At 40.5% G+C, this 24040-nt stretch overlaps 1 protein-coding gene across 5 annotated transcripts in view; it reads right to left on the bottom strand.

Annotated features, from left to right (window-relative positions):
* Positions 1 to 23822, bottom strand: part of LOC5567482 (transmembrane and TPR repeat-containing protein CG4050) — a 920140-nt gene extending 896318 nt beyond the window's left edge. The window contains exons 1-2 of one of the 5 annotated variants that reach the window (XM_021852555.1): positions 23494 to 23822; positions 21796 to 22050 (exon numbers count right to left, since the gene is read on the bottom strand). The gene's annotated coding sequence lies outside the window, so the exon portion shown is untranslated. The other 4 variants (XM_021852557.1, XM_021852556.1, XM_021852558.1 and 1 more) reach the window with 4 other exon arrangements.
* Positions 23823 to 24040: the final 218 nt, after the last annotated feature.

Consider the following 24040-nt stretch of genomic DNA (forward strand, 5'->3'; position numbering starts at 1 on the left):
TCAGTGAAGTAGATGACGGATGTAACGAGAAGGTCAACTCATGGTTGCAGAGTGGAATACCGAACAGGAACGTAACTCATACTATTGCATCTGCCTCGCAAGCATTCGGGTATATTCGGCCTGCACCCGCTATACCGCAGGCTATACCGTCACAAACCGCAGATCCCTTCGTGCAAAACGCGACACGTATCCAACCAGCGGAAAGTGGACTTCAGCTTGCACAAGATGACAGCCAACGCCCACTAAGAAGCATACGATTTGCCGATATGAGTGCTCCAGGCAGTGCACCAAACTTCAACCCAGTACAGCGATCAACTCCAAGGCAAATAACAACCCAGATCGAGTACGGTCAAAATCTATCACAGAATCAAGTAGCCGCAAGACAAGCTGTATCTCGTGAATTGCCTCCTTTCAGCGGCACACCGGAAGACTGGCCCCTATTTTTCTCAACCTTCAACTCCACAACGGAAATGTGTGGATACACGATGGAAGAAAACCTGATACGCCTGCAGAAATGCCTTAAGGGCAAGGCTTATGATGCTGTTAAATGCAGACTTATGCATCCAACTAACGTCCCTGGGATCATCGGTACACTGAAAATGCTCTATGGCAATCCCGAGGTTATTATTCACAATATAATAGCGAAGATTCATGCTGCTCCCGCTCCTAAAGCTGAAAAGCTCGATACTGTTATCGAATTTGCACTTACAGTTCAAAATTTACGTGCGACGATAGAAGCATGCGAGCTCTTGGAGTACTCATACAACGTTGCACTACTAACAGAGCTTGTCGACAAACTTCCACCACCACTCAAATTAGATTGGGCAAAACATCGACGTACACTTTCCACAGTTCATCTTTCTACGTTTGCTGACTGGCTTTATGATCTTGCCGAAACTCTATGCCCGATTGCATCACTTAACGCCGCACGCGCTGCTAAAAATGGCCCAGCTTTTCTCAATGCTCACTCTGAAGAGCTTAACGATGCATCAGCAATGGGAAGCAACTCCAATGCTCTGAATATATCTACAAAAGGCTGCCCAGCGTGCAAAAGCAACTGTGTCAGCCTCGATAAGTGCCAGCGGTTCTTAGACCTCGGGTACAACGCAAGATGGGCAGTGGTTAAGGACGGCGGAGTTTGTAGAAAGTGTTTGAAGAAACACAAGGGAAGTTGCAAAGTGCAACAGACATGCGGAAGAAACGGGTGTAGTTTCAAGCACCATCAATTACTCCATAACAGCCAACGTGACGCTGCTGAACCATCTGGTAACCAGAATCACAAACCGGACGACGAAGTCTTAAGCAAAACATCTTCTAAAGAGCGGGATTGCAATGCTCATCACAGCTCCGCTGCAAAGACGTTATTTCGCGTCGTCCCAGTCATGCTATATGGACGCGACAGGATGGTTAAAACCTACGCCTTTCTTGATGATGGCTCTTCGTGGACCCTAATGGACGCAGATCTGGGAGCAGAGCTGAATTTGGACGGTAAACCTGCACCTATATGCCTGAGATGGACTGGAGACAAACAACGATATGAGAAGGATTCGAAACTGGTAGATGTTGATATATCTGGGACTGGAGAAAACTGTAAAAAGTACCCGTTACGAGAAGTTTATACGGTTCCAAATCTCGGTCTTTTCCACCAATCGCTATGCATGCATGATTTAGTGCACCAATACCGTCACCTTAAAGGAATACCAGCTGAATCTTATGAAGATGTACAGCCACGACTCCTCATCGGAGTGAATAATGCCAATCTTGGGCATCCACAGAAGAGCAGGGAAGGAGCTATGTACGAACCACTTGCTACAAAAACTCGCCTCGGATGGATCATTCATGGTGGCTCAGATAGTGGTGAATTCACTGGACATCATAGCTTGAGTGTCTGTGACTGCAGCGAAAACAGCAACGAAAATCTGCATCGAGCAATGCAAGAGTACTTCTCACTCGATAGTGTAGGAATATTAAAAGCAAATAATCTCGTAATCTCAGCGGAGGATCAACGTGCTCAAGCAATCCTACAAACAATGTCTCGAGCGGACAATGGTCGATTCGTGTCGCCTCTACTGTGGAAATTTGATGAGTTTCGTCTTCCAAACAGCAAGCCAGTAGCACTACACCGTCTACGATGCCTCGAAGCTAGACTTAAAAGAGAGCCTAAGCTAGCGGAAGCAATGGCACAGAAGATGAAAGACTACGTTGAACAAGGATATATTCGAAAGTTAACTGAAGCGGAGCTAAAACAACCAAAAGCACGGATATGGTACCTCCCAATATTCCCAGTTTTCAACCCAAACAAACCGGGAAAACTTAGAATTGTTTGGGACGCAGCAGCGAAATCTCAAGGGATATCTCTAAACATGATGCTGCTCAAAGGACCTGACCAACTAACTTCCTTAAATTCTGTCCTTTATAAGTTCAGGGAAAACAAGGTGGCCATTTGCGGAGACATTAAGGAGATGTTCCACCAAACAGTGATCAAAGAGGAGGATCAAAATTGTCAACGTTTTTTATGGAGGGAGCATCCAAACGATCTGGAGCCAAGCACATTCGTAATGCAGGTGATGACTTTTGGAGCATGCTGCTCGCCCAGCTGTGCCCAGTACGCCAAAAACGTAAACGCGAGGGAACATGAAGAAGAGTACCCCGACGCTGCTGAAGCGATAATTAAAAAACACTACGTGGACGACATGTTAGCCAGTGTGGAGACCGAAGATGAGGCTATCAAGTTAGCTCAGGATGTGCGACACGTGCATGCTAAAGCGGGGTATGAGATGCGAAACTGGCTTTCAAACTCCTCAACCGTTCTCAACTCATTAAATGAAGGCAAAGAATGCGAGAAAAACCTGAACCTGACATCAGGGCTGGCAACGGAAAAAATATTAGGTATGTGGTGGTGCACGGCAACCGACACCTTCACCTACAAACTGTCTCCAAAACATGATAGCGACCTGCTAGCCAGGAAGCGAATGCCTACGAAACGAGAGATGCTGCGTACGTTAATGGCGATATTTGATCCTTTGGGACTCATCTCCAATCTGCTAATCTTCCTAAAAATTCTTCTACAAGAAGTCTGGCGATCCCGCGTTGGCTGGGATGATCAGATACCCGATGAGCTGAAGGATAAATGGGAGTTGTGGCTGCGCTATTTTCCGGCGGTACACTCCGTAAGCATACCCCGTTGTTACCGAGCAATGGTCCGCTTAGAAGACGATACGAACGTTCAGCTTCACACCTTTGTGGATGCTAGCGAACTTGGGTATGCAACTGTTATCTATCTACGGTTCGAGCAGCAAGGCAAGGTGGAATGCATGATAGTTTCAGCCAAGGCAAGAGTAGCACCGTTGCAGTTTGTCTCAATCCCGAGACTAGAGCTACAAGCGGCCGTAATTGGTTCCAGACTGGCTGAAACCATCGTAAACTCGCTATCGTTCAAAGTTAATCAACGCTTCTACTGGACGGATTCACTCGACGTTCTTTGTTGGATACGATCAGATCATAGACGATACTCACAGTTTGTTGGATTCCGAGTGAGTGAACTTCTTGAAACGACAACGATTTCCAGCTGGAATTGGGTAGGTTCCAAAGACAACGTCGCTGACGAACCAACGAAGCAACAACAACCGAATCTGGAAAACAGTAGCAGATGGTTCAACGGACCAGATTTTCTTCACCAGGACCCCTTATACTGGCCAAAGGAACCAGTACATAGTGGAAATACGATAGAAGAACTACGCGCACATCTGCTTCACCAAGGAAACACTTCAGTATCCGCTGTTGATTTCAACTACTTTGATTCCTGGGTGCGTCTACTACGCGTGACTGCTAGGCTTCTTAGATATATGGGTAACCTTCGTAAAACAGCGACTAAGCAGGATCGAACAGGTGGCCCGTTGTTAAAGTCAGAACTACAGTCTGCCTCGTTTTACATCTACAAGCATATACAACGAGAGGTGTATTCCGAGGAAATAAACCTACTTACAAACTCCAACAAGCCCCGTCTACCAAAATCCAGTCCAATATACTCCTTTACACCATTTTTGGATGAACATGGAATACTACGAATGCTGGGGCGAATAGGAAACTGTGAATTTGCAACAATGGATGTGAAGAATCCTATTATACTTCCAAAGGATCACCATGTAACTAGGCTGATCGTGCTGGACTACCACGTACGGTATCAGCATGGCAATCATGAGACGGTTGTGAACGAGCTGCGACAAAAGTACCGTATTCCAAGGCTCAGGGTGCTATACAAAAGTGTCAAATCGAGCTGCCAAGTGTGTAAGAACGAAAAAGCCAAACCAAATCCTCCACTGATGGGAGATCTACCTTTTGCTAGATTAGCAGCGTTCACTAGGCCATTTTCGTTCATCGGTGTGGACTATTTCGGGCCATTGTACGTGACAGTTGGAAGACGACTAGAGAAAAGGTGGGGCGTACTTGTAACATGCTTAACCGTACGTGCCATTCACGTTGAAATTGCACACTCACTCAACGCTGATTCATGCATCATGGCTTTGCGTAACTTCATGGCTAGACGAGGCGTACCGATACGAATCTTTAGTGATCGTGGCACAAATTTTGTGGCATCTAGCAAAGAACTCGAAGCTGCTTTAAGAGAGATGGATCAGGACAAGGTGATACATGAGATCGTGAGCCCTGACACGGAGTGGGAATTTCTGCCACCAGCATCTCCGCACATGGGCGGCTGCTGGGAGCGTCTTGTCCGTTCGGTAAAGGTAAACCTACAGAAGATGAAACCACAACGGAACCACTCGGATGAATCTCTACGCAACACGCTAACTGAAATCGAAAATATCATTAATTCGCGACCGTTGACGTTTGTATCCGTTGATGACCCCGATGCTTCAGTATTGACTCCGAACCATTTTCTCTTGGGGTCGTCCAGCGGGTTGAAACCAGCAGCACCCTTAGATGACAGCGGACGTAGCTTGAGGCGAGCATGGCGAGCGTCACAAGTCGAGGCGAACCTTTTTTGGCAACGATGGGTGCGTTCCTACTTGCCTGAACTGACCAAACGCTCAAAATGGTTTGAAAAGGTCAAACCTATTACCATCGATGACATTGTAGTTGTGGTTGACCCAGGACTACCCCGGAACTGTTGGCCTTTAGGACGCATAATCTCGGTCAAGAAGGGCAAGGACGAACAGGTCAGAACAGCTACGGTGCAGACCAAGAACGGTATCTACGAGCGCCCAGCTACGAAGCTGGCCATTCTGGACGTTCGACGCGATTTACAGGTAAGCCAGGACACTGGCGTACCTGGGGAGGGCTGTAACGACCCCTCGGTCGGCGCTTCTCACTACACTGGAGATGGTCAGCTGTGGTAACTACAAACTTCATTGTGACAGGCGGCCTGTCACTGAATCTACGCTGTTCGGCGAAATAATAGAAGAGAGCGGAGGAAAATAAAACGTTGATTCATGCTAGAAGTTCGTCAAAATAATCAGTCAACTATTTTCAACATTTTCATAGGAGTTCTTTAGAGTTTATTGTTCTATAGTGTCGAGGAATAGTCGCCAAGTGAATTGCACAAGGGTATAATTGAATTTATAAAAAATAATCGATGAATTTGCCTAAACTAAATACTTTTCCTTAAGATAACCCTAAAACTTCGTCCGTGGGACAAGACAGCTCTGCAGCCTTTCTTTGCGTATTACTCTTAGCTAGAGATTTAATCGGTAAGATAGCTTGAACTAGGCTTCATTATTTGTCCTAATACGATATGTCTAAACAGGTTGAACCCGCTCGCTGAAAACACGTAATAGTAGCGTAATACGTTAACGCTGTAGCTAGGATCTCGTCCGGTAATTCTAATTGCTTCTCCTAAACGATAATCTATTTTGAAACTGAAATCCAATTACAGAAGCTAAACTCCAAAGTACATAGGGTGAACAGAAAACTTAAACAGAAATAAGAACACTAAACGTAAGCTATGAATATGTACAAACATAAGTTCAACTCACTCAAATTGTACTTGTTTTACAGGAATTTTTTAATTACATATTATTTGTCATTAAAAACTTGGACGTTCTTATTACTGGCGTGCTGTCACCAACACTGATGCATTGGCGAGTTTCCAGGAAGCTAAAGCAGAGGCAAAAAAAGCGGTGAATCAAGCTAAGCAGCAATCGTGGGAAGATTTCGTAGCGAAAATATCACCAAGCAGCACGATGACCGAACTGTGGCGCACGGTCAACACATTGCGTGGCAACCGACAACAGCGACCGGTAGTACTCAAGAAGGTAAACGGATTTACAGACAACCCCGAAGAAGCAGCGGAAGAATTAGCAAAGTACTATAGCGAGAGATCAGCGACTTCAAGCTACCCTCCATCTTTCCAGATGGCAAAAACGGTAGCTGAACGAGAGTCCATGGATTTTTCGCCTAACATCGGCGATGTGTATAAAATCGACATCACCCTAGCCGAATTTCTGTGGGCTCTCGACAAAGGGCGAGGTGCCTCAACAGGTGCCGATTCAATAGGGTACCCTCTTCTTCAACATCTCCCTCTGTCTGTAAAGATGACTCTTCTTGAGCTGCTTAATAAAATCTGGCGAAGTGGCGAGTTTCCTGCCAGCTGGCGGAATGCTATTATCGTTCCCATCCCGGAACCGAATTGCCCAGATTCCGGACCGGCTGCCTTCCGGCCTATCTCACTCACCAGCTGCATGGCGAAGTTGTTTGAGCGCATCATCAATCGTCGTTTGATTACGGAACTAGAGTCCAGTGGGCGACTTGACAAGCGCCAGCACGCCTTCCGTGAAGGACGTGGCACCGACACCTATTTTGCCGAACTGGAGAAATCGTTGCCAAATATAGACGAGCACTGCCTTATAGCCTCCTTGGATCTGTCGAAGGCGTATAACACGACCTGGCGGCACGGAATATTGCGGACATTGAAATCGTGGCGAATACGTGGTCGAATGATAAACATCTTGCAAAGTTTTCTCTCGGAGCGAACATTTCAGGTAGCTGTAGGAGGACATCTGTCCCATGAACACCAACTAGAGAATGGGGTACCTCAGGGTTCCGTGCTATCCGTAACACTGTTCCTCGTCGCGATGCAGCCCGTCTTCCGAATTGTACCCGCCGGAGTCGACGTCCTCCTGTATGCCGACGATATTCTTCTCGTTGCACGACGACCAAAAACCAAAGGGTTACATAGAAAATTACAAGCTACTGTGAAAGCAGTCGACAAATGGTCAAAGAGTGTAGGACCATATCTGCGACAAAGTCGCACAATTTCTATTGTAGTCCAAATGCACGTCGAGAGCCAGCACGAGAAATAACAATCGATCGGATCGCTGTTCCGAAAACCAACCGTCTAAGGATCCTTGGAATAACCCTGGATCGAACTCTCACGTTTAAACCTCACTTCCAAGCGGTGAAGAAAGCATGCGTTTCTCGACTTCGAATCCTTCAAATGATCAGAACCAAACTTCCACGCGGCAATCTAGCTTGCTTAAGGTTGGTTCAGCGCTAGTCACTTCGAAGCTGACCTACGGGATTGGACTGGTGAGCCGAGGAGGACCAGCATCTCTGCAGATCCTCGCCCTGGCGTACAACAAAATGGTCCGATTTACTTCCGGAGCGTTTGTTACCAGTCCAATAATATCGGTTATGGCCGAAGCGAGCACCTTGCCATTTAATCTTCTGGCAGTACAGTCGTCAACGCGGACGGCAATTCGCATTATGGAAAAGAATAGCGACAATAACAACATCCCCTTGATTCAACGAACATCGGACCGTATGGTGGAACTAACGGGAGCAGCACTCCCCAGTATCGGCCGTCTCGTAAGGTCGAGCGATCGAGTGTGGCATGCAAAAAAGCCATCAATTGTGTGGGACGTCAAACGCCATATTCGAGCCGGTGATCCACCAGAAAGAGTCCGCCCTATAGTTCAACAGCTACTCTCGACCCGTTTCTGCCAATCAACTATCATTTACACCGATGGATCCAAACTAGACAATACGGTAGGAGCTGCTTTTCATACCGCCGGATTGGCGGGCACGTACAGCCTTCCGGAAGAATGCAGCGTATTTTCCGCTGAAGCATACGCCATAAAAATGGCCGTCTCCATTCCAAATGTTCATCGAGAAATAGTGATTTTCATCGGACTCGGCGAGCTGTCTGCAGGCCCTGGAGGCAGGGAAATCAAAACACCCGTGGATCCAAGAAATTGAAAATGCGGTGCGGACCAAACCGGTCCGATTCTGTTGGATCCCTGGACATGCAGGGATCAATGGAAATATCGAAGCCGACCGACTTGCCAACGAGGCGCGTAGGCAACCGGTCATTGACACTCCCCTTCCAGGAGAGGATGCATTAAGAGCGGTCAAGAAAGCGATACGTAGTCAGTGGGGTAGCAGGTGGTATGAAACTCGAGACGTGAAGTTAAGGGAAGTGAAGAATGACACGTTTCGATGGCCAGACCGTAGTAGCGTAGCTGACCAACGTGTGCTAACCCGGCTAAGGATTGGTCACACACGGCTGACCCACACTTTTTTACTGAAGAAGGAGCCACCGCCCAGCTGTGAATGCTGTGGGACGGTTTTAGATGTGCGTCACCTGATACTGCAGTGCAGAAAATACGATGCACAAAGACAAAATAATGAAATCAGTTCAACCAGCCTCCAAAAAGCTCTGAGCAACGATGAAAATTGCACAAAAAAATTATTGAAATTTTTAACCGAAACTTAATTATATAGCCAAATATGATGAGATATGAATTGTAAACTTAAAACCATTCAAGTCCGACACGAATGCACTCAGGTGTAAAGTGTCGTAAATACACAATCAATCAATCAATCAATTACAGTCAAGCCTCCATGAGTCGATATTGAAGGAACCATCGACTCATGGATATATCGAGTCATGGAACAGCTATTTTTTTATAAAGCTGTTTGAAGGGACCATCATAGTAACCATGATTTTATGTTTTTAGTATGGTTCCATGAGTCGATATCGAGTGATGGAACATCGACTCATGGAGGGATGGCTGTATTAAGAACTTTGCAAGCATATTCGGATTCAGGGAGTTGATATTCATTATGTAGAGTCGTTACAAAAAAATAACAAAAATCGCATTGACAAGTGATCAATTTCACCCCGATTCCACGATGTTTTATTTAAAGGATGATTTTTAGCACTAATAACACATTTGTTAGAACATTTTGGCACATGAGCCAAAGAGGCTGACCGTCGTACTTTTTTTCCTGCATTCAGTAGTTTGGCATTTTCAACATCATTGAAAACAGACAAGAAAAACCATGAAAAATGATCAATTTCACCCGAAATTACGGTACATGTAAACTTCAAAACGTCAAAACCTTATAAAAGCAAGAAAAATGTGTTTTTTTATGAAAAATAAGACATACCTCGATATATCCCAATTTTTCAATAGTTTAGTCATGAAAATCAATAGTTTTCATTATTGAAGTAGATTCGTAAAAAGATTTCCAATTAATTGAAGCAAGAATCTTGAAAATCTATACGGGCGTTAGTAAGTTATTAACAGTCAAAATCTAACCACTTTTCGTGACGCGAGCGATTTTTCGTTTTTCGAAATTGTACCCCAGTATGTTGCCGTAAGACGTTATCCAACGTCAAAAAAATAGAAATTCCTCCAACATCATGACGCTGCTCCAGTGATTGGTTTATAAGACGTTCCTTTAAAAAGTTTCTGATTTTTTTAGTTCCAAAATACATTTGTTCTCGAATTCATTCCATTCAATTCATTCGTTCATTCTGGACATCATTCTGGAATTCATCCAAAACTTTTAAAAAAAATCCGTTTGGAGATTCTTCAAAGGAATCCTACAAAAAATAAAAGAGTAATTGATCCGCGTTCATACAGACAGCACCACGGCGATGAACAAGTTACAGCTTTTCGTAGCTTGATAAAAAGAGCACATTTTTCTAAGTACCACACTATTTCATTGCGCCTCAATATCTTAACTTTTACATTAAAAATGGAAACACAATTTTCTGCAGGTTGAATTGCAGGGAATTGCTTTGGATTTTACTTCTTTAAGGATTCTTCCACGTTTCTATCAGCATTTTTTGAAGCTTCTTCTTGAATTTATCTTCAAATATTTCCCTCGAAATTAACATAGCATAGCATAGACTGACTGTACATGTCAATGGTTGCTACTCCGTGATTGATCGGAACTGGTAAGAATTGCACTACGATCCAAATGAATGAGGGATGGGAGTTTCCGCTTACTCTCGAAGTGCAATTTTAGCAGATTTAATATCATTGATCAATAACGGCGCCGGCCAAGTCCTTACAGTCAGTTGGGATGGGGAAGGAATGTAAGGGTGTAATGATTGTTGTTTCTAGAGACCGAGAATACCTCTGCATCTCCACAATCACCACGGGAAGGGTGTTTATTAGTAAGGGAGGAAAAGATCTGGGAGTCACCTCTGGTCGATGATGCGATCCATGGACAAGGGGGGAATATACGACTTATATTTAAAGCTAGTTTTGTATTTTTGTCTTGAGAAGTTTTTGGTCGAAGCTTTAAAAATACGTCAACATCTATAATGTCGAACAATTCAAAAGATGTTTTTATTATTGACGAAAACTGAAAATTACATGTATATATTTTAAATTATATGAAACAGGAATAATGCCGACACCTGTAGTGACGAACTATACATAGTTTGTTTGAAAATTACATATGAGTATTACTGTGCATTTTGTCTCGATATGGTAGAAGTTTTAAAAAATACGTCAACATTCACAATGTCGAACAATTCAAAAGATATATTTTAATAATGTCAAAAAGAGAAAAATATATGTATATTGAAATTGTATAAGAAAAAAGCATAATGCCGACACTTATAGTAAAGAACCATACAAAGTTTGTTTTAATATTACTTAAAAGTTACGCTTTCGAGAAAATATGTGTTATCACAAGCATGAAACGAACTCACCAGTTGGTAATCCATCCTCGACTGAACACAAAACTGACACTGACAGCAAAACTTCTCGGCGTCCCGAAAACAAATCGTCTTGCTTGTGCCTTCCTAAATACCTACCCAGCAAGACGCTCCAAAACAGAAAAAAAACTCCAGCGACGAAAACACGCGCGAAACCGTGAGCAAAATCTATCGGACGACGCAAAACCGAACTGTCCTGCTTGGGCTTCACGAAGCACTCTCTTCAAATATTTCCCTCGAAATTATCCTTTGAAGAATTGATTACAAGATATCTCTTGTTTTTTTTGCCAAATTTTTCATCACTTACATTTCAGGAAGTCCTTCAAAGATACCTTTTTTTTTTCTTTTTATGATTCTATACATTATTCCATACATTTTTCTGAAAATTTCAAAAGGTTTCTTTTAAGAATGGCTCTTAGATTATTCTAATAAGTTTCTTCTGTGATTTATTCAGGAATTTCTTTAATAATATCTTAAGAAATCACGCTTAGACTCCAATCTTGGAATTTAGAACTGCTTACAAAAGATTCTCTACAATTTTCTTCACGAATTCCAGAAATGTCTTTTGATGATACCTCTAAGAGATCCTTTTGGAAACGCCTTAGGAGGTTTTCCAGAAATTGATCAGGAACTACGTCGGAAACTAAACTTGAATTTTTGTGAGAATTACGATAACATCGAGAATTCATATTAAAATATGGACACCTCCCTTAATTCCTCAAAAATATCATACGCGAGTTACTACAGCAACTCTTTTAGCAAATTTTGTGAAGATCCTTGAGAATTGTTTAAGAATTTATTACTTTTTTTTCAAACTATTGCTTCTGAGATCCTTTTAGCAAAACCTTCCAAAAACAAAGCTCCACCAAAATGTTTCTCCAAAAGTATAACCCATTTCTTTTAGAATCTATTACAAATTATTCGGAATTTGTTTATGAAAACCCCAACTTTAAAACTCTAATTTATCTCTCCTTTGTCTAGAATATTCCTCATGATTCTTCCAAGGATAGTCACAGAAACACGTCCATTGATTCTAAAGCGGCGTCAGATCCATGCTTTCCGAAGTTGACTACGGAGTCGACTACCGATTCACGATCATTGCTGGAGGGACTTGAACGAACTGTTGAAACCTTAGATCAGCTAGTTCAACCCGGTGACTACAAAGATCAGTTACTGCTGAATATCCAATGCAATCGCATGGATCCAATATGGAGGAGAAGCTGGGAGCAGTTCTCTCTGACTAAAGAGCAAGATGCCATCAATGATCTTATCGAGTTGCTACAGCGAAGAGTCAGAGTTATGGAGTCCATTCCCGTAAAATTATCGAATGGCAATTCAGAGTTTCCACTACCGGGATTAGAGGCGTCACACGAAAGGAGCATGTTGGCCAAAGCGGACGCGCTCGCCCACAAGCAGATATGTAGCGCTGATCGTGAGTACTCTGAAGAAAGTGGCATAGAGTGAAAGAAGAGCTAAAATGTTAGAGTTCAGAAAAGTAGGAGCATAAACCAGGTTAAGAATGAGTAAATAAAATGTTTGCACACTAATTTTGCATTTTCTGGCGTTTTATGTGGTTGGCCGGACCAATTTTTGTCCATTCCAACTCGGCTAGATCGTTTCACAACAAGTGTTCTGGGGCTTGCATAATCCAGTGAAGAGAACAGGGAAAGAACGACGTGTAAGCTACTCAAGTGCTGCGGCAACTGCGACCGCACGTCCAAGTGGACGATTTCCAAGCTTTGTTATAGATAATGATAAAAGAAGGAGAGCAATTAGATCCAAGGTGAATCGACAGAGTACGTTGTAGAGCTAAGTGTGCACCATAGGTTGTTGGCTAGAAGACGATAACCGAAGTTTCGAAATACCACCTGTTGTCAACCAAACCAATCCAGTGATGGCCAATCCAAGCAATTCTATTCTGAGAAGAAGGAACCTACCTAGGATTGTTAAGAATCCAATCCAAATTTATAGTTAGCGTAGCTTAGCGTTAGCTTAGTAACGGTATACTTCGTCGATTGGATACTAACGACATTCATGTTTCTCTTTGATAATCTTATCCAGATTGCTTTCAGGAACAAGGATGGGGAATGAACCATGATCCAATCATGAAAAATAACACCAATACCATGAACATCGCTATTCCCGGCCACGCCCATCTTTACCGTAACTTAGGATAGGGGAAGGGCAGCTCTTACATAATGAGAGGCCACCGATTCAGCGACGCTCTCATAAGTGCTACGGAGGTACGGTTACTGTGTGAATAACTATGTTTCGCGTATTACTGATAGATCAACCGTCGTTTCCTGCTCAAACATATATAAAAGCAGAACCGATCCCTCTAGGGTCATCGGTTATTTCTAAGACTTTAGCGTTAGAATGAAAAAAAAAATGAAAACAAAAAATAACTCAAAAGAAAAAAAACAAAACCCCGCAATCAAGCTTCTGGTTGTCACACGGTTGACCCACCGCCAGTGGCACCGCACTGATTAGGGTGGGGCTTATTTCCAAAAATCTTTCGTAGTCAGGATTTACAAAGTGGAAAATGATCATCGGTCCTAAAATAACATCCTGTGAAAAAATGAGAATTTTTGGTGAAGGTTTAGAGGTGGCGCAAAGGGCGTATGTGCAGTTTTCCCATTTTAGTGAACTCTGAAAAATTTTGGTATGCTTTTTAGCTTGTTTTGGTGATTTTAGGACCCTTAAGGGCAAAAAATCACCTCAAAATTGCGATATCTCTATTCCTTTAGATGATATTTGACGAAAAATATTTTATGCATGCGATTTTTGGCCCTTGAATAGGTTACGCTGGCTGATTAATATGAACCCGAATAAGCATATGAATAGCTGGGGAGAATTCCTATGCTAGTAGAATGAAACAAAGAGCAAAGAAGAATGAGAGAAAGAACAAAGAACACAGAAGAATGTAAGGTGGGGTGGGTTAAACAGGTGGGAGGGTGACTGAGGAATCTAGAAAACGATTATTATATTTTTTTTAACCATCTCTAGTTTTCGACCCATTGTACACGATTTTATTGGAACTTATTGCAACTTTATTGGACTTTATGGAAAAAATTCAATAACGGCTAAAATGTCCTTAATTCCATGCGAAGTTTCATCATTATTCTCCTGGTAGATATAGATAAATACACGTCACTTTACTGCTTTAGTTCTATAATCGTTTGGTTGTTTTTTTTTTCTGAATGATGATAGCAATATATCGAAAGGGACCGTTGCAAAATTTACATCCTGGAAATTCAGCCTCACGCAGTATCTATTAAATTCATAACTAATTTGTATAATTATTTATACATACATAGGACATCCTGTGAAAACTCCTTCATGTAGCTCTGTCCTAAAAAATATGTTTCAGAACTGTGACGACTTAATTTTGGGCTACGCACTGATGCTACATACGAAACGCGAGGTTATTCAACCAGAGTTATACAAAACACAATAGCGCGTCTACTGAGGTGTTAAACCAAACTGAAATAGCGGCAAATCGAAATGGATTTATTTCGCGGAGTGAGCTTTGAACAAATAAAACAATAAATGAGAAACAAAAAATCTGTTCCGTTGTTTAGATAAATTTTTCGTATCTGCGCTTATTTATACCAAGTTCTTGCACAATAAGTAGATAAATGGAATTCTCTCACCAAATTTGTGTTTTACGCTTTCATTCTAATTGCGTCGTCCAGCAAATCCGAATTCCTAGTCTCACAATTACTGGGTCAGCAACTCTCATATGTTCAGATTCATCAGCTACTTGACAAATACCTATCTTCTAAATCTTCATCAATAAAACATAAAATATTCAAGCATAATTTTCGTCACATTCATTTGGCGCATGTTTACGTCTAACACTCAATTTTCACCGGGTTTTTGGAAACTCTCATATTCACACTTGATTCTTATGATCCCTGTTTCAACATTAAAAGAATTTGCAGTTGCTTTCCGAAAAGCATAAAAAGTCTTATGATTATCAGCCAAAACTTTCATGCAACAGACGAAATAAAAGTACCCGGACGCGGAAAAAATGACAGCTAAATTTTAAAATCACCCACTCGCGTTCACAGATTGATGCGAACTCAAGAATCCAATCCAAATTTATAGTAGGCAGTTACTCATCCACGAGTGCACGAAAGGTTTCTTGTCAGAAATCTCAGATATTTCAGAGCGGGTGGGAATGTTCGATTGTTAGGAATTGTTTTGATGGTCCCCTCGGTGAGCACCAACGAAACAATATAGCGATGACCCGAGAATCTAATGTGGAAAAAATCCCAGAAGGAATCCCAAATATATGTTTTGTTGATTTAGTTAATTACAATAAATATAGTTTGTGCTTTAATAAATGTGTAATGTGTCTGAAAGTGTAACTGATGTTTGAAGTGGTTAAGACCCAAGCAGTCCCACCACCAGTGGCGCGGGAAGTGGGTAGGAAAGCTAGGACATGTACTACGCACAAAAATACCTGGGTAGGACAGTCAAAGGATTGTCCTACCCCTGATTCAATAAAAAAAAAAACGAGATCAGCAGAAAGCTTGAAAAATAAATTAAACTTTTTATCATCATTATCATTATGATTTGATTAAATTTCTACTGATGTTTGTGGCATCATTTATAAAAATATTAGAAGCAGGTTATGACGACTTTTGGTGCAGAATTGTCGAATAAATTCCAGTACAATATTTGATAGAGTCGGTGCAGAGCAAAAAAAAAAACAATTCTTTGATTTTTTTTTTCCAAAATCCAAACATTACAATCATTTCTTATATCTAGGTGTTCTGTGTAAGACAACACTTTTAAATTTGGTAAAACAAATTTTCATTTTCATTTTCATTTTGCAGCGTTTGGTGGGGCAATGAGAGCGCAAGTCAGTCCAAAGCCGGGGGAAGGGATAGGTAATGGCCGTAATAGTCTATGCGGACCACTTGAACACCATCGGAAAGGATAAGAAGGGTTGGGGTAGGGTATAGGGAATGGAGAAGACTTGACACAGTAATGCGATTAATGCTGCAAAATGTAAATGTGCTGAGAGCAATTAAATTTGAGTTTTGAAGTTAGATTTGACTTATTAAAATTCCAAATAGATCGGCCATTGTACAAGTAAGAAAGAATATGCTGATCGCTTTCCAGAAATTTTATAAACAACAAAATAATAACAATATGAGGGCTGCTGATGGCACAATGCGACGCTTTAGGAGATTTTGATACTGATTGAACATTACTATACAGAGCGCAATTCAATCGATGGTGATAACTTTACAAACTTTATCTGTTTTTGCACTGATTGACGATACTGATTCAAATAAAAATATTTTAAAAATATTTGATATTATTAGTTCATTTGTTTGTGTGATCTAAGTGTTAATAATGGAAAAACATACATACCCTTAATAATAATACTTCCCTGATCAGAAATATTATATTTTGAGCGCCCTTTTCGAAGCTATTCTATCCAGGTATCCATGTACTGCTTTCAATCCTGAAATTATTCTTATTGTGCATGCTCATGCGTTATATTAGTGATGCTCATAATCATGCAACAGATAAGAAGGAGAGAAAAAGAGAATATAGAAACAGTGATTAGTAATGAGTTAATTATGTAGTTTTGTTAGAATTATAAACAATTAAACAGTAGTAATGAATAGCTTTTAAAATGACTTTGCAGCATAGCTGAGCCTTTCGGATCGTAAGACCGATGTATAAAAATAATTTGTTTCGAAATTGTCCGCGTGGTCTTCTAGTGCCCCTATTAGATAAGAATCAATCATAGACGTACATACCGAATGCTCGCCATGACCCTATGACCAACATTTGTATATGTATAGCCTTAGCTGATGTGGCTTTTCTAATAGGTAGTTCTTTCACTCATTGATTGTCTTCAAAACCTTGTCAAGTATAGAAAATTGATTTTATTTCATTTATTACTATATTGAAGCTACATTGTACTTATCAAGTATTAGGTATTATTTTATGTTTTTATCACTATTGTTATTATCAAGGCCAAAATTCCCAGTGAGTGAAGAATTTTATAGTACTAGAACACCATAGAAGATCGCTAAACATTACCTAATCATCGAACGGCTTTTTGTTCTATTATTTTAGGTAGATGCTATTGATCTCCCTTTGCTCCTATCCGCAACCCGGTGCACGCGCCCTGTTGGTTTTCGAAAACCTCGTAGAAGATTACAAACCGTCAATGGCATTCCCAATTACTACCCCACATTGCACATTCAAGGGTCTAATTGTGCTCCTAACCCACCCTCAGTTCGTAATCTTCTCGCCAGTTTGAAATTATATTTTCCCGAAGTGAAAGTAATTTTGATGAGTGATAGCCTAGTGCAGCCCAACTGCATAGTACAGTAGTTTAACCAGAATTTTAGGTCAGAAGATAAAATCTAAATTTTGTAATAAAAAGGTTGCCATTGCTTTGAAATTCACCCAACATCTAATCAAAACTACTAACAACAGCGATCAATTATCAAAATTCATCGCTCCCTGGAAAATATAATCCCAAGCCCAGGGACTTTTAAATTTGGTAAAACAAATTTAAGATTTTATTAACATTTTGTTAACAACATATTACATTTCATTTGCCGTAGTAGTTCAGATTTTTTACAGGTGAGTCGATTTCACCTGCTTCTACTGGGATACTTAGGATGCTTTGAAGAATTTCTCCAGAATTTGCACCAGAAAATTTTTGCGAACTATAAAGCTACTGTCTCCAATAATTTCCTCAGGTATTACTATGATGTCTTTTTTCAAAACTATCCTAGAATTTCCTTCAGACATATTTCACAAATCCTTCAATCAAATTTTCCAGTTGTTACTCTAGGAGATATTCCCAAGATTTCAACAGAATTTCTTCCGAGGAAATCCGCAACGTTCATTCCAGAGTATTTGAAATGGTTTAAGGTTTTCTTCGAAAAACCCTGCTAGAATTTATTCGTCTGTTCATTTGGATTCCTTCATGAATTCATCCACGTTCCTTCCAAAAATCCAATATTTCTTCATACAGATGTATTTTTTCTAGAAATGTTTCCAGCATTTTTTCCAACTTTCTGCAGTATAGCACCATATTTCTTTAAAAACATCTAAAAAAATGCCCAGGCTATCTTCAAAAGTTTATTCAAATGTTCACAACAGTTTATGCTACAGCAACATTTTTCGATAAGTCTCTTTAGAAAATTCTGCGGAAATCTATCCCAAAATTCAATTGATTTTTTTTTTCGATTATCTTAGCAAATTATCTAGGAAATCTTCTAAAAATTTCTTAAGAGTCCAGGAGTTATTTCAGAGATCCTTGTTTTTAGGAGAAAATTAAAACTTACCCAAGTTTTATCAGAGGTGACCCTAGGGTTTTCTTAAAAAATGCTACATAGAATTATTTTTCTGAAAATTAACTTGGCATTTCCATGGAGACATTCCTTAAACAAAAATAAAATCAAGACTTACTTGAGAAAATCTCAAAGAATGACTGGAACAATTTCTTTAAAAAACTTAGATACAATCAGAGCACTTGCTCAGAGAAATCCCTAGTTGAAAATTATAGAAATTCTAAAAGACAATTTCGAAGAAAATTCCTAGAAATTTCTGGAGATCAGTAAAATCGAATTTTCGAAGACATATTGACCGGAAATTTTGGAAGATGTCTCCAGAAAATCAATTGATGTATAAACTTTTGTAGGACTTTCTTGAAAAATGTCTCAAAGAATTTTTGGAGGAATTCAGATGATCTCTGAATCAATCGTTGGAGTAATTCTATTTCTGTGGTTCTCCTTTGGAAAATCCTGATCGAATTCTTGAGGTACCCTAAACAAAACTTTTGGAGAAATTCCCTAAGAAAATTGAGAAATTCCTTGGAAAGGAATAACTAAATGAACTACTTTGGAAATTTTCGGAGAATTTATTTGAACATCCAGGCAAATACGCTGATAAAATTCCTGGAGAAAATCATGAACAAACACATACAGTATCATAATAACTTAATAACAACAAAACAAGTTATAGTTTATTCCACTACTAAATAGTAGCGCTCCTGCGTTTTTCAGTTTCAATCAAAATAGAATGGATTTAACATGACATTGACTCGACATCGAACCAACTACACTGACCCGACAGTGATCCGACTTTTACCCGTAGCCAGCTGACATTGGTCCGACATCGTGTACAATTAAAGCTGACTTGGACCCGACATCTGGAAGATATATCAGGTGGGAATCAGAATAATACACCGAAACAAGAGTTCAAATTTTCCCAAATTAGTTTCTATCCATAGCTTTATATTAACTGTTAAATAACTAACTGTTAAACTGTAACTGTTGAAATATGTTAAATTCATTACACCCAGTGTAGATTTTGGTATAAGGCAGCGTCTATTTATTACGTAACGCTAAAATTATAAATTTCTGACCCCCTCTTCCCCCCTTCCCCTAGCGCGCTAGGGAAATTGTGGATGCCGCCTAATTTCTATTATTTGAACAGCTTTTCACGTTATTTTATTACACAAGTTGTTAAGAAATCACATGAAATGAATAACACCAGTTATTGTAATCCTGTTTTGCTGATCTGGTCTTCTCAAACCAAGAAAACGAGAAAAAAACCAATAGAAGCCAGAAAACCAGAGTCAACATTAGGATAATAATACTATACATTTCTCTAAGGACATTTTTTGAGTTTTTTTTTCTCCAGAATTTTTTTTGGAAATAAATTTAGGTATTGCTCAAAGTTTTAATCAGGTGTCGGGGTTAAGAAAATGTTTTCAAAAGTTTATTCAGTGCTGTTAAAAAAGATTTTTTTAAATAAAAAATCTTCAAAACAATTTTCAACTATGAGATTTTTTACGGTTATCCGGAAATTACTTCAGATAATCCATCCAGAATTTCTTCAAGATTTTCTCAAATGATGCTTAAGAAATGTTGATAGGAAAACCTAAGCCCTCCAAGAGTTTATCCAGCGATTCTTATATCGATTTCTTCACAATCTGCTACAAGATTTAGGTTTGGGTCTCAGTTATTTCTCTAAGAAATCTCCAAATATTACTCCAAAGATGTTCTGAGGATCTCCTAATGTAATAACCGGGAAACATCGGTCGGAGATACACCGGGAAATCCTTGGAGAATATTCGGAGAAAATCATTAAGATTTTTTAAGTAATCCCTGTGGAAATTACTATAGTTGTAATGTAGATATGTTTAAGGATTTCCTGGATGAAATTCTGAAGAAATTTGTCTAAGAGAAATTTTTAGACTTACTCCTGGTAGAACTGTTCAAGGGATCTCTAGAAGGCTTTCTGGAGGTTTCAAGGTTGATCACTGTACTACCATCTAGTAGGATTTTAAAAATTCTTGTACAACTAAAAACCCTAAAGTTCACGTGAAGTTACCCAAAACTCTCTTGCCTGAAATTGTATTTAAATCCATTATTGAATAATTGAATTCTGAGAAGCTTTCAGCTATGATTTTTTTTACATAGCCCTAACTCACTTTAAGGATTTGTTGAACTTTCTAAGCATAATGATAATTAAAAAATTGCATAGCCTTTCTATTTCTAAAGTGTAGTTTTCTCCTGTATTCTGTCCATATAAATATATACATCATGATATGATTGGAAAGTTGCTTTCTGTAGTAACATTTATAATGAAAATGTCAAAGGTAAAAATACCCTTTCACAAGAATTTCAATTTGTCGATGGCCATTTGAACGTGATGTGAGCAAAAAATTTACATAGTTCCGAACTAATTTCAATCTGCTCACTGAAGAGTGCTTTCGACTGGACAAAAGTGCCTAACTTCGACAACCCGCACACTGAGTACCCTTCAAAACCCAATAACGGTCAGCCCGAAATTCCATCGAATCCTGTTACTGAGGGCTTTTCAATTAGGTACCCACCTGCCCATCACCCACCATCAAAAAAGGGTCATGGTGACAAGCCCTCTCGAGCCAAACTTTATTACTGTGTGAAACCGGAATGGATTTAGAATTGGTGCAACCACCGCGACACATCAAAGCCGTAAGTCCCTCCGAAACCACAGCACGCAAAATATGCACTCCGCCACGGTAGAGGTAAACCATTGGCAAACTTATTTCCAACCCGGGGACGAAATCAATCGGTTTGGTTCTGCACCCGACTTTGGGGGCATTCTCTGTTTCCACCGAAATCCATTAATCTAGGCGCTGCTAGGTGGGCTACGCTTCTAAGTGAGAGGTGCAGCGACATGGAATATTTTCATCTCGAAAATACACATTTGTTAATTTATGTTTAGACCAATTTTCGGTAAACTTTTACAGTCTCATTTCATTTTGATTTACAGAATAGCTCTCATACAAAAGCTCATCGCTTTTTTCAGTTCGTGGATTAAACTCTGAAGTTAATCATAAAGAGATCTCTGAAAAATGTATACAGGGATCTCGGAAAATTTCCGGAAAATTTATTTAAAAATCATAGTTGAGTTTATGTGGAAATTTCTTCAGGGATTTTTTAAGAGATTCTGCAATTTCTCAGAAATAACTCTTGGTAATTTAATGTTCAGAATGAGTGGAATATACCAATGGATCAGTTCACCTCGCTGAATATGTTCTACGACAGCGAGGTCGATTCAAGTTTTCGTGAATGTTGGATAAACATTATATTCTGCTATATTGGAATATTCATGAATTAATGTGAAACGCAGTTGGCAAAAATTTCCTTATTGATACATTGAATGTTGAATGTTAGATAAATATTCGTAAATCTCTAGAACTTCATCAAAGCATATTTTGATCCTTCTGGGTTGTTCCTAGTTTTTCCTCAACTCAACAGCAGTAACATTAAAGTACTTACACGTAAAAATTCACCAACACAGACCACCACCAACACGTTTTTGCACTGGAAACACTTTTCTTTCTCGCAGCTTCACCACTCATCTCCACCAGCGAACACACCGAGATTTTTCCCAAATCTTGCCAGCAGAATGTGCAACTGTAACACTAACACACTTTTCCGTGGGCCCATCAGCAGGGCGATTTTCTTATTGGAAATTTGCTTGTTTTATTCTCTCTGTTGCAAGGTTGCTGTGTTTCAACTTGTGGGCTAAATCTAAACAACGACTCTACTTTAATTCTATCTTTGAAACTAACACAGAAAGCAACACTTAAAAATCCAGTAACCATACGTTTTGATGCGGAAGATTTTCGCTAGAATTTTCAGCACGGGGCGATTCGCTCTCAAGAAGTAGGCTGCTGCGACCACTCTCACACACACGCACAACCCAGCGAATAGGCACACGAAATCGGTATGCAAACTAAAAACAAAACACGATATCTGCAGCAAGTAGCCAAATGTCAGTACTGAAGCTGGCTGCTGCTGTTACTGTTTCATTCTTCCCAAGGCCTCCTGTTTTCTGGGCTTCAGTTCCAGATATCGCACAATCCCTGTCCAGCTTGGAAGCTGTCCGCTCTCAACAACAAACACACCTTCCCCGAACGTAAACAAACACTTGTCAACCAGCAAGCGTCGATCCGTTGCGGAAGCACTTTTGTTCGGAATCGCTAATTTCGCTTACTTCGGCTTCTCTGACCCTGGCTTGAAGGCTGAAAACAATCACCGACCTTCTGGCTGCCTAGCAACTCCCACTGTGTCACGTATGGGACAAGTTTCTTTCTAATTGGACACCTGTCTTATCACAACACTGCCCATAACTGCAAAACAGTCACATTCGACATTTTTGACAAAATGGAGTTAATACCATGTAGAGTCATCAAATGATAAAAACTTTCGATCAACTTACTGAAATCTGTGAGATTGTTCTAGAAAATTCGAAAAAAATATCAAATTGTTTTGTCACATTGGTAATTATAACCGCATAACAGTCACATTGAGATTATAAATGAGCCTCGTAATGTGAAAACAATGAAATTTCTGTCAGAATTATTTTCTGACAATTCACCTAGTATGCGATATGAGTTGTACAAAATATCAGCCTCAAATAAGCATTTTTGAGTTCTTGGTAATTTTTAGAAATTTTAGTTTCCTCCCATACTGCTATAAAATGCACACTTAGTATTCCATTTACTCAATGCCTACTTTTGTCGAATGTTACAAATATGCAGTTATGGGCAGAACACTTCTCAGCAGCATCTCGTCCTGCCCAATGTCATCATCTTGTTCGGACCGGAGGATAAACTTTTTCTCCGGACACTCAATCGAGTTTAAAGTTTCCGTCCACTAATTCGATTACCACTCGCGTTCGTCCATTGTTGCTTGTGGATCTCTACCGGGAAGAAACAAAGCTAACGCCAGAAAGTCCACTTCCAGAGCAGCTGACGACAGGTGGACCAAAATCACTCCCGACGAAGAAATCGCTTTTTCCCAACTTGAAGAGCTGTCAGTTTGCGTTAAAGCCCATCCAGCACACCGTCGCACACATATGCAGAGAGGTCACACGGTTTCTGGTTTTGTTCTTTGGTTCTTCTCTTCTGCAGACTGCTGGCCGTTTTCCATGTTTCTCTCATTCGCACGCTGTTACCATTCTCCACTCACCGCACGACGCGACGCGATTCCAACAAGAATCCAGCCGAAAACGACCGACCGTCACTCGAGCGTTACCGCTGCGGGGTTCGTGCTTCACAATCCCGTTGGACTTTAAATCGCCAGCTTTAACTGAATGCCAATCAAATGGTTCTTATCAATCAGAGACAGACCCAACGGGTTGGACAAGGACAAAGCACTTTAAGACTGACATCGAGGCAACGAAAGACGGTCCAGTGGTGCGCGTTCCGGGTTACGTCCGTTCGCCATTGTAGATACCGAGAGACTGAAGCAACGAGCGTCACATGGGTGTACTTTTTGACTGGCTTCGGCCGAACCGTGGCAGCCTGGATTGATTTCGTCGGCCGAAGGATATTCCGGAGCCGTTTGTCAGGATGCAGTTGCTCCGGAGAGATTATGAAGTTCGGTTTCGGAGAGGGAATGGTGCTTTGAGCGAGAGAACAGCGGTGAGAGTCGGGCGCATGTGCTGATAATGTTGTTTTGAATGTAATGTTTTGGTTTTACGGTCAGGACGAAACTAGTAATGCTGCCAGTTTTT

This window comes from Aedes aegypti, chromosome 3 (assembly GCF_002204515.2).
Source record: "Aedes aegypti strain LVP_AGWG chromosome 3, AaegL5.0 Primary Assembly, whole genome shotgun sequence".
Taxonomy (NCBI): Eukaryota; Metazoa; Arthropoda; class Insecta; order Diptera; family Culicidae; genus Aedes; species Aedes aegypti.